Source organism: Bidens hawaiensis, unplaced genomic scaffold (genome assembly GCF_021521415.1).
Source record: "Bidens hawaiensis isolate Kalapana, Puna unplaced genomic scaffold, B.hawaiensis_p1.1 tig00033597_1, whole genome shotgun sequence".
In the NCBI taxonomy this organism is placed as follows: Eukaryota; Viridiplantae; Streptophyta; class Magnoliopsida; order Asterales; family Asteraceae; genus Bidens; species Bidens hawaiensis.
Genome location: NW_027495779.1, coordinates 64,609 through 76,637, shown reverse-complemented (window position 1 = coordinate 76,637; position 12,029 = coordinate 64,609). Strand labels below are relative to the sequence as shown.

General features: G+C 33.8%; 1 pseudogene; it reads right to left on the bottom strand.

Annotated features, from left to right (window-relative positions):
* Positions 1–1,705: 1,705 nt before the first annotated feature.
* Positions 1,706–5,189, bottom strand: LOC143585173 (cell division control protein 48 homolog C-like; annotated as a pseudogene).
* Between the last annotated feature and the right edge of the window lie 6,840 nt (positions 5,190–12,029).

Here is a 12,029-nt window from a genome sequence, read left to right as displayed (position 1 = left end):
TGTGGGATGGATTCCATCTTTCTTATTTATACCTTAGTGGAATGCTTCCACTTTCTTACATCTTCCAATGTGGGATGAAATTTCTTTCATGTAAGTAAACTTAACTTTGGAAATATTTTTATTTCCTTATTTTAATTATAATTCCTTATTAAATATTTTCCCATTACTTATCTTAAGATTATTTTTGATCAATCAACTTTCCTAAGTTGTCAAATTTGGATCAAAATTTTGGAAATGTTACACCTACCCACAATGACCCTAGATCTAATAATCGTCCAAGCTTCTAGTAGCTTCGGAATCTAGTTTTTCAGTTAGTGGCAGGGTTATATCGCTACGAAGAACAAGACTAACTAATGCAGAGATAGAGATGTCCATTTACATGAAGGATTACTTGGACACAGCAGAACGCATACCACATATATCCTCACTCGAAGGAAAAATTGAATATGAAGCTGAAATATACGAGGACGATGTAGATAGTTGATTGACGTAACGGATGATCGACGATGAATCCGCATTTGATGAGTACCTACGAAACAGCTCAGGTTTCACAAGGGAATATTAATCACATAACGATGAGCTGACGAATAAAAAAATAAATTTGAAATAATAAATTATGGCTTGTATTTCTTCCTATGTATTTTAGTTTGTAGTGTTATCTAAGTTATAAAGTATTAAATTATAAAGTGTTTTCGAGTTATTTTTGTTTAGTTTGTGTTTTTTAGAGACATTGAAAACCGGTTTGGGAGCATCGAATTGAACCCGGCCGGGTTTCAAACCAGTTACAAACCGATCCAGATAGAGCCGGACATTTCCCACTTGAAACCGGTTCCCAACCCGACTTGATTTGGGCCAAACCAAAACTTGACCATACTTTGACCAAGCTGATTCGGTTTATAACCCTAACCGGTTTGGTATAAAAACCAATATGCCCACCTTTATTTAGAGGTGCACAGATCGGTTTTTGACGAAACCGGTTCAATTGTCAGAGAAAGTCAAATCGATTCTTGGTTTGAAACTGGTTTGGTTTGAAACCGGTGCTCTATTCCTAGCAAATTCCTCCTGCCCGTTCTTTGATCTTAAGAGCGAATGACTTGCCTTTTTGGAATAAATTTGGAAGAGCAAGCACAAATAATAAAATAAAAATAAGTTGCGTATAAAAAGGTTCAACTGTAATTGCACCTAAAATTGCCTGCTGTAAAATAGGTGTGTTCTTGGTGTGCGCAAGTGTAAAATGTGAAATCACACTGGAAAAGAAGATATTTGTTTCTAAAGAGCGATATGCTAAATAAACGAGCCAAGTTCAAACATTAAAGAGTCTAACCCATGTTCAAGACATCTCAAGCTCGTTTAAGTTATAACCCATACAAAGTCCAACTTCTAACACTAGTGGTAACTTAACTTAATAATAGTGTGCAACAAAACCATACTCAGCATGTAAGATGATGGTCATAAGTGCTTTGCAACTTCACCATAATACTGTTTATCCTGCAACAGAACAGCAAAGTACACGGCTGTTAAAAGTTAAAACCAAACAGACAGCAAACCGCAACTTTCGTTGCAAAATATACTAGTCTCTACAGCATTTACGCAAACGAGATTTGCAGGCCTGGTTTGGTATAAACAGGTTAGGGTCAATTTGTGGCTTATGTTCGATGGATATTTAAAAGTTAAAAGATAAATTAAACTATAAGATTTTATAATTCTATAGACATTTGTAATTTTTTGCTGTGACTTTGTAAACTTAAGGTGGTAAAACCTAGGTTAAACGGGCTATGTCATGTTCGGGCTTATAATCCATTTATGCATTAGTGGAGTATGCTATGTAGAATGACGCTTTATAAACATAGAGATGATGCATGTATAAGAAGACATGCCATTAAATAGAGAGCTAGTTTGCTATACCTCATACGAGACTGAAGCGCGGACTTTCCCCATTGCTTGCTCAAAATAAACAGCTTCAATAGTAGGTGGCATGCCACCTTGTGACGATGAAACCAGTGTCCCTTCTTGAGCCGCAGCTTCCATTTTATCGATTTTTCCGTCCATAGCAGTTAGTGCGGCTTCATTCGCCTAATGTACAAATGAAACCTAATGGTTAGCGGCAAAAGGGAGTCTTGAATTAATCAATTAGCATTGTGATTTTGGCACGACACAAAATTCACAGGTTTAGGTTTGGGTTTAGTCAAAAACGGGTTCTGCTCCAGGTCAGTTATAAGTTGAACCCATAAACTTGGTTAACTAAACGGGTCAAATTCGGATCGCCTCAGTTGCCCTGTCTACTTTTATAACCGTCTTAAAGATGCGTGCTTTATTTCGTAACTTAAACTGGTTGTGCCAAAATTTAAAAATATCTACTACCAAATCATGCACGTATTTGCATCACAAAAGACACTGGCAAACTTGTACTTGGTTAGGATTTTAAGAAGAACAGAAAAACGAACCAAATCTGAAAGATCAGCTCCACTCAAATTTGCACAAGCCTCGCTCTGACCAATAGCCATCAAGTCCACATCAGCGCCTAACTTCATATCCCTACAAAGCGCTTTTAAGATCAGCCCACGCTGCTCTGGGTTTGGCAAGGGGACATTCACAAGTTTCCCAAGCCTTCCGGGTCGTAAGAGTGCTCTGTCTATCATCTCTGGCCTCAAATAATCAAAACCCCAACAGGATCAATAACTATAAGCCGTTCGTCATGAATAAGCAAGTTTATAGGTAACAAAAACCTGTTGGTAGCACCAATTAAGTAAACTCCCTTGCGGTGATCAACGCCATCTAGCTCTGCCAATAGCTACAAAAGAATTAAAATCATTCATTTTGATATAGAATAAGATTTAGATTATATAAGTTTTGGATATTTCAGAATATTGGTGCATGGTGAACAAGATTAATAATATGATTTTGTAAAACTAGCTTACATGGGCTAGAGAATAAGATTAGGGGTATATAATTTTAACTATTTAAGAATATTGATGCAGAATGAGCCCACATAAATACATGGTACTTAAAATTTGCTTACCTGGATTACAACACTGTCAACCACCCGAGTTCCTTCCGTTCCACGCTTTGTTGTTAAAGCATCTACCTGAAGTATTATTCCAAACATAATATATATATATATATATATATATATATATATATATATATATATATATATTGACATTCGTCAAAATCAATCCTAGAGTTAAAAGATAAAACAAAAAAGAATTAAAAGGTAATAAACCTCATCAAAGAATAGTATGCATGGAGCACATGCCCTAGCAAGACTGAACATGGTCCGCACTGCCAATTCACTGTCCCCAACGTACTTGCTCATAAGCTCAGGACCCTTCATAGTAAAAAGGATATATATTATAATTATAAACTTTAGAATGTTTATGATAGATGGACAATTGTTGAAAGGAGTAGAATACCTTAATGTACATGAAATTTGCTTCTGCTTCATTAGCAACAGCTTGGGCAATCAATGTTTTCCCACAACCAGGAGGTCCATAAAGCAAAATTCCTGTCTGTGTCTGCGAACGGACTCCACTTGCCTAAAAGAATAGGATATTAACTAAGAATGAAATTTTACTTACCAATCATATATATACACACACGCTAAACTTACCTCATACATATCAGGATATTTGATAGGTCTGACAATGCATTTACGAAATTCCTTTCTTAACGAATCAAAACCACCAACGTCTTCCCATTTGACGTTTGGAACTGCGAACCCTTCTCTTTTAGTAGACGGTTGAACCACTTTAACAGCTACCTGTATTTACCTTTTTTTAAATCAAGAACAATTAAACAAATTTAACAAGTTAATACCTGAATATCAGATGTTGTGATGCACAAGTTGTCCTTCTCTTCATGAGTCCATGGCTTCCGCCACGAGTTTTCAGTGTCTCTACTTTCCAACTTTCTTCTAGTACTAGTTCTCCTAATAGCACGGTAAGCAGAACGAGTCACCAAATTTGCTAAATCAGCTCCAACAAAACCTGGAGTTAACTTTGCAATTTTGGCAGGGTCTAAAGCACCTTCAAGTTTGGCATTTCGTGTAAGCACAGAAAGAATCTGTGTTCTAGCCTTTTCATCTGGAACACCTAAAGCAAACTCACGGTCAAAACGCCCAGGCCTTCTTATCGCCGGGTCAAGAGCATCAGGTCTATTAGTAGCCCCAATCACCAAAACATGCCCCGGTTTGCCTTTTGAATCCATACAGGTCATTAACTGTGTCACGATACGTTTTTCCATCTCCCTTTGAAGGTTCTCTCTTTTCGACGCAATTGCATCAATTTCATCAGTGAAAACGATAGATGGTGCGGTTTTGTATGCTTTTGAAAACAACTCTCGTATATTCTCTTCTGATTCACCTGACAGCATATATATATATATATATATCAACTAACATTATTGATGCAAATGAATTATAGATTGTTCCTAATATGTGTTAATTAAACAACTACTACCTGATATACCAGAGACCAACTCAGCGGCTTGAGTCTCGTAAAATGGAAGACCAGTTTCGTTAGCAATGGCACGAGCTAGTTGAGTCTTGCCACACCCTGGGGGCCCGTGTAACAAAATACCACCAATTGGACTTACTCCGACTTTCGGAAGTATATCTGTCTCCAGCAAAGGAACAAGCAGCTCATACCTCAGCTCATCCAACACACTCACCATACCACCAAAGTCCTTAAACATTGGACCATTATTATGTGCCCTAACAGTATTATTATCTTCCATTACCAAATCATTTTTATTCATCTCCCTATCTGTAACCAGCTCTAACTCCACATTTTTCGGTATACTAGACCCGGTGTAGCTGTCCCGGAGCATTGATTTAGTTAGGTCAAATTGCATGTTATTATTACTATTATTATTATATTAACCTCAGAATTAGTCGATGAGTCTGATTGAAGCTCAATTCGTCTACGTGATGATGACGGTGACGTGACGTCATCGTTATCATCGGCGTTATTATCGGCATTAATCGTATTTAGTTTCCGCTTATTACTTAGGGTTTGCTTGACCATCCTGGTGAACTGTTGGCGATTGTGCCGACGGTATTCAGGATATTTAAAACGAAGGCTTTCGATGAGTTCGTCAATAGGTGGTGGAGTTGAGCTGCCGTAGGTGTCGTGTACACGGCGGCGTAGGACGGATTGTAGCACCGGCGACTGCTTGCCTGCTTTACCCATCAGTGATAAACCCTAGGTGGTTACTTTTTGGATGTTAACAAGTCGATGAGGCTTATATACGTTTCTATGTTGGGTTTATTATTCTTTTATTTAAACCATCAATGGGCCCATGAGGAAGACCACGTGTAGTGGGTTCGTTGCGGGAGCAAAACAATAAATCGGTTTTTAAACCGACACAACCTGTAGGTTCATATAGTGATTCGGTCTTTGAAGATGCAAACCATATTCCAAATCAACCCGATACTGCTCCAAACCGGTTATAAATCGTACTGGTTTTGATCAATTGTTGACTAAACCTATCTAGTTTATTACCCGAACCTGTTTGGGCTCAGTTGTAAAATTTTATGTCTAAAGATTGAATTTCAATATTGTGTTTAAAAAGCCACATAAACTAAGGATGAGCTCAGTATTAATTAGGGTGGTAATTTTGACTCATGGGTTGAATGGGTTGTATCAAAATGTATAAGATGGGTCTGAATGGGTCAAGCTAAAAAAAGAAAATGATTGAAACGGGTCAAAACGGGTTGACATTTCTCGGTTTTTTTATTTTTTTTTATTTTTTTTTATTTTTTTATGGAACGAGAAAAACGAAGGAAACTTTTTGGTATTTTTACTTTTTAAGATTTTTATTTATATTTCGAGTTATAATTATTATTTTTGAATTTTCTAGTGAGGGTTTTTGAAATCTCAACCCATTTTGACCCATTTCAAAACCCCTCACCAAAAAATTCAAAAAAAAATAATTAAAAAATTATAACTCGAAATATAAATAAAAAACTTAAAAAGTAAAAATACCAAAAAGTTTCCTCAGTTTTTCTCGTTCCATAAAAAATAAAAAAAAACCCGAGAAATGTCAACCCGTTTTGACCCATTTCAATTATTTTCTTTTTTTAGTTTGACCCATTCTGACTCATCTTATACATTTTGATACAACTTATTCAACCCATGGATCAAAATTACCACCCCTACTAGATATCAACGTTACAGCCCTTGAAATGCAACAAACTTGAAATTAAATTATTATAATAATTTTCAATCTTTGAATAAAATGATAGGTGTTTTTTTTTAACATCAGGTGAGCTAGGATGTAATTTTTTAAGTTAAATCAGGTTGCCCTAAAGAAGGCTGTAAAGTTTCTAGAAGCTTCCATCGCGTATAAATAACATGAAATGAGTTATCTCCAGAAAAGTATACTACCCGGGTTCTGAATTACATGGTCGATATAAGTGTTACATTCCTAATCAAATCGACTCTCGAGTTTCTTCACAATTGGATTTTCTGTATGTAATATCTTGTTTGAAGATAATGCTTTTTTTTTACCAACATGAAAGACAATATGTAACCATCAATAATGATTGAAATGTGAACATTTAAAAAGGAAATTTTACCGATTGACATTTTTTTATCATCCGTGTGAGCCGGTCATCCGAAACCTCACCGGATACCCGATGCTCAACTAATATCATATTATAATTGAGGACGTTGGTCATCTTAAAACTCAAGAGGTACAATGTTTAATGTTGTATGTACAAATAGTCAATGCATATGGTTCATAAAGTAAGGGGCAAAATATGATTAATTAGGGTAAGAATAAATTAGGAAAGAAAAATAAATTAAGAGTAATATTTAGTACATGGATCAAATACAAATGACTTTTAACGTGAAAAATGTACAAATTACTAGAGTAATTGTGTTAAAATGACGGTTAATAGACCTTTGCAAAATAGCGGTTATAGCATCGATTCCTAGATAGCAGAACCTTTGCAAAATAGCGTTGTCAATAGCAGTCTAGAATATATTGGCCGCTATTTGACCGATTTTTATTCCTAGATAGCAGTTATAGCATCGATTTCCAAGGTCGGTATATTTGGACTAAATTAAGAAAAGGCCATATATTCCAAACTTCAAATTTGATCTATTATTTGTTTATAACTGATTATTTTATCCAAGCGCTAGAAAAACCGCGTTCTCACTCTTTCGTCTACCAACGATTCCTTAGTTGATATGGACTCAGAGGAAGATTTCATTGCTTATGATTGTGTCATGTTTTAGTTATTGATACTTTTGTGTTTTTTCTTTTGATATATATATCACTACAAAATAAAAAGCCATTTAGTGGCACACATTTTTTGTGACACATGACTTTTGTGCCACTAATTTAAGTTTTTAGCTGCGCTTTCCTTTATTTAGTTTTAGAATATTTCTCCCTCCTCAATTTTTCCCAAAAGAAAATTGAATATCAAATTCCCGCTCCAATGCAAATCATACCAATTGAAACTCCTGCCCCAATTGTTAAATACTGTATCAAGTAATTAATTCTTCTCAAGGTTCCGTTCGCCCCTAAGTCCGAGCCTTTTAAGGTCCTACAACTATTCGTCTCATGCCTCCCAGGTAATCGTTAATTTGTAATCAGTGAAGCCCTCTCTCAAATCAGTCACGACTTCTCACAATCATCTCCATCATCCTAACCGCTGCTAGAGGTTCGATGTATTGTAATCTACTGTTTCTCAATCCTAAAATCGTTAGCCCTAAATTCACAGCCAACCTTGATCTTTCCTACAAGCTTCTGTAATCATGATTCATCTTTCATTTGGTTTTTGTATAATTTTGAAATTATATTCTATTTTTTATTGTACAACTTAATTCATGATACCGTGTCTTCGTTGCTTAGGTAGGACCCCACAAAAAGAGCTGCCCCAAAGTTTTGAAAATAGGTTTTTTCTTCTTTAAAATGTTTTATGCTTTCATAATGACTCAACGCATTTATCAATCCCTCGTGCATTGAGTTCTAGGAGCAATTATGGCAAAGTTCAACTTCTAGAGGTTAATTTTTAACTTTTATACTTCCTACGTCCCATTATAAGTGTCCTAGTTTGATTTTTCAAGTCTTCTTGTTTAACTTTGACCGACAATATTTTTGTTTGTGTTATATAATACTTGATGTAAAATATACGAAATGATTGGGTTTTAAATGTATTTTACATTGATATAATTTTCATCAAGTATTATATGATACGAACAAAAATATTTACGGTCAAGGTTGCAAAAGAAAGACTTGAAAAGTCAAACTAGGACACTTATAATGGGACAGAGAGAGTAATATATTATGTTCATATCTAGGCATTTATAGTTTGATTATTAAGATTCAGATATATGGTTGTTGCTTCAAAATCAGTTGCTTTTACTTTGTTGAAAACTCAAAATTATTAGTAGTATTTATTTGTTGTATATTATGCAGTAGAGAAATATGAAATTCAAGATTTTGGGTGTGATCAAATGATAGGATGAAACTTCAATTAGTGTGAAGAGTTGGATTTTTTTTTTCGTGTTCCAAACAGACTTGGAAGTTAAGATTTGTTGACTTTATATATAATTTCATGGTCAACATATGAACACATGAAAAGTTGGAAAGTTTGTTTTGCAAAGTCTTCAAGAATCTAGTGGAGTTAAAAAAACCTTCCTGGAGGGGTTATTATTTTCGCTACATGATTTTAAAAATAAGTTGTTCGTAATCTGAACTTTTTAACAAAATAGTGAAGGAGGATGTGAGTTTTTATACTTTTACAAAGTCTATTTAATTGCATTCCCTGACACTACACAATCAATTTGTACATCCTGTGTATGCTGTCACACCCCGACCAAAGGCGGTGGAACATGCCGGGGTGCAATCGATTGCCCAAATACACAAGACACTATTTAAAGTGACAATATTTAATCAACTCATTTTATTTCATAAATCAATAAAGAAACACATCTCGTTCATAGAATAAATTTGGAAACAAGTAGTAATCATATTGTTCATTTTACTAATACCCTAATAGTCTTGGTAACATTTTTCATCAAGTCCTCGAGTCAACAAAAGTCAAACCTGTAACATTTCATAAAATAAAGTTTGTCAACACAAAGGTTGGTGAGCAATTCATAAGTGTGAGCATATAAGTATATAATAATAAAAGAAAGCCACAAAACTTGTATACAAGACAATAAATAATAGCAACAATTTAGATATGCAAAAGATAAATAGTTCGGACCCTTTCTAAATGGTAACAACCAAGTATACTTGGATCATAGTGTCCATGAGGCTACCCGCCTCATGCTAAATAGTTATCGTTAATAAGAATACATTAACGACACCCTCCATAAGAGAATACCAAATGGATTCGGGATTTCGATTCGGATCCGATACCGTCTATAAGGGGATACCAAATAGATCGGATTTTGTGAGGCCAACCTGCCTTAGCATTCAAAGTTTAGCATTCAAGTGTGGCTACCTGCCAAAGCAATAAACATTTAAGCATGTAAGCATAGAACACCAATTCGAGCAATTATTTAAGTAAAATATACAATCACGTTTGTGGGTTTAAATATTTAAGTAAATAAAACATTTAGTTTGATAAGTATGAAATGTCACCCCAAAACGAAAGGTGGAAAAATGGGTATGAAAGTACTCACCTCGATTGACGAATCGGGAAATAATAAATGATCGACATATAAAGAGCTTGTAAACGAAACGAACGAATCCGACTTGAAAGCTAATTAAAAACGAATAAATAAAATATATTAATGAACTTGAACTTTAGTTGAAATTACATTGAAACATTGAATGAGACGGTTAGGTTGTTAATTGGGTTACCGGTTAGTTTGTTAACGATTAGGGACTCGTACTTAATTGATAATTAAAATAAACATAATATTATTTTATTGAGGCTTTTAAATAACTAAACCAATATTAAATAGAAAACAAGACGGGTTTTAAATCAAGAGTTCGGTTTTCATAAAATGAATTGATAATAAAGTTTATAATAATATTATTAATGTTAAAGATAGAAATGATAATAATGATTTTAAAATATGTTTTATATATATAAATATATATATATATATATATATATAAGATAATGATGATAATAACATATATGAATATACTACCACTTGAGAATTCTACCACGTGTATTATGTAATGTAGTATAATTAAAAAAATGTTATGAGAAGTTTAAATAATTAATATTTTGAAATGATCATTCAAAATAAACGAGATGGTTATAAAAATAAAATTTTATAAAATTTTTGTACAAGGTCTTTAAAGACAATTTAAAGTTTATACAATAGAAAATTTACTTGAAAATTTGAGGTGAAATTTATCATGAAACTTTCTTAATATGATGAAATTCATATAATAAGAATTTTGTTTGTAGATAGTCTTAATGAAAATAAATAGCATATATTAAAAAAAAATCTTTGTGAATAGATCAAACTACGTACATACATATATTTTTAACTTATATCGAAGAGATCATAATGAACGAAATTTGTAATAAAAATCATTGTGAAATCAAAATGAGAAAATTGGTGTAAAACTTTACCATATAAAACCGAGATATAAAAGAATTATTAACAATAAAAAAATATAGCATTTATATATGAAGACTTGTGATAAGAATTTATAACAAAATAAAAGGGAAAATGGTTTAAATTCTTGAAATGTAATAATAGTGTTTTAAGATTTTAAGGCGAAAAATCGTGCATGAACCACCATGACTTGATATTCCGACACTAAAAATCTTTATTACAAAAAAAATACCATGTTAGAGTCTAAACATGTGCACGTACCACCGCGTCTTTTTCATGTCTTCGACTCAAATAACGATTGTAACAAAAATAATAAATTAGAATACAACGTCATGTCAAAACGCTAGTCCACGTACCACCGCAGTTCTATTGTTTTGACACCAAAAATTAGGATGGCGAGCGGAACGCTCGCATTCGACTACTTAAAGTGGTCATCTCATATGAGACAATCTTTAAGGAGATTTGAAACAACGGATCCAAGTTAAGCTCGTGATCCATAAAACACAATAAAAACTAATGTTTTGCGGTAAGGTAATGATACCTTACATTATTATGGAAGTACATGTATGTGTATATATAAAAATAAACAAAAGTAAGGTAAGGATACCTTAGGATGTTTGGAGTGTTTGTGTATATTTTTATGATTTAATGAGATAAATGAGCTTATAAATAAATAAGTGTATTGAACAATCAAGTAGGGTAAACACGTATAGGCAACACGTATAAGGACCCTAAAGCATAGACTATACTAGGTCGTTACGTCTAACCACCTATCATATAGTCTTGTGGCTCTGATACCAATCTGTCACACCCCGAACAAAGGCGGCGGAACATGCCGGGGTGCAACGTGATTGGACAAATACACAAGACATTATTTAAAGTGACAATAATTATTCAACTCATTTTATTTCAACAAATCAATAATAACACATCTCGTTCATATAAACAAATAGCAATCATATTGTTCGTTTTACTAATACCCTAATAGTCTTGGTAACGTTTCTCATCAAGTCCTCGAGTCAACAAAAGTCAAACCTATAACATTTCATAAAATAAAGTTTATTAACACAAAGGTTGGTGAGCAATTCATAAGTTTGAGCATATAAGTATATAATAATAAAAAGCCACAAAACTTGTATGCAAAACAATAAATAAAAGCAACAACTTGGATAAATTGACAATCGCTAATAAAATTACGTTAGCGCCACCTAGCTATAAGGGGATGCCAAATAATCTAGGATTTTATTGACAGTTTCTAAACACATTAGCACCACCTAGCTACAAGGGGTTGCCAAGTAGTCTAAGATTTTTATAGTTATCGTTAATTGCATTACGTTAATGACACCTTGCTACAAGGGGATGCCAAGTAGTCTATGATTTATAGATTCAACCAACCGAAAGCGATAAACACATAGGCATATAAGCATAAAACACCAAATCGAGCAAGTATTTAAGTAATGTATACAATCACGTTTGTAGGTTTAAGATTCA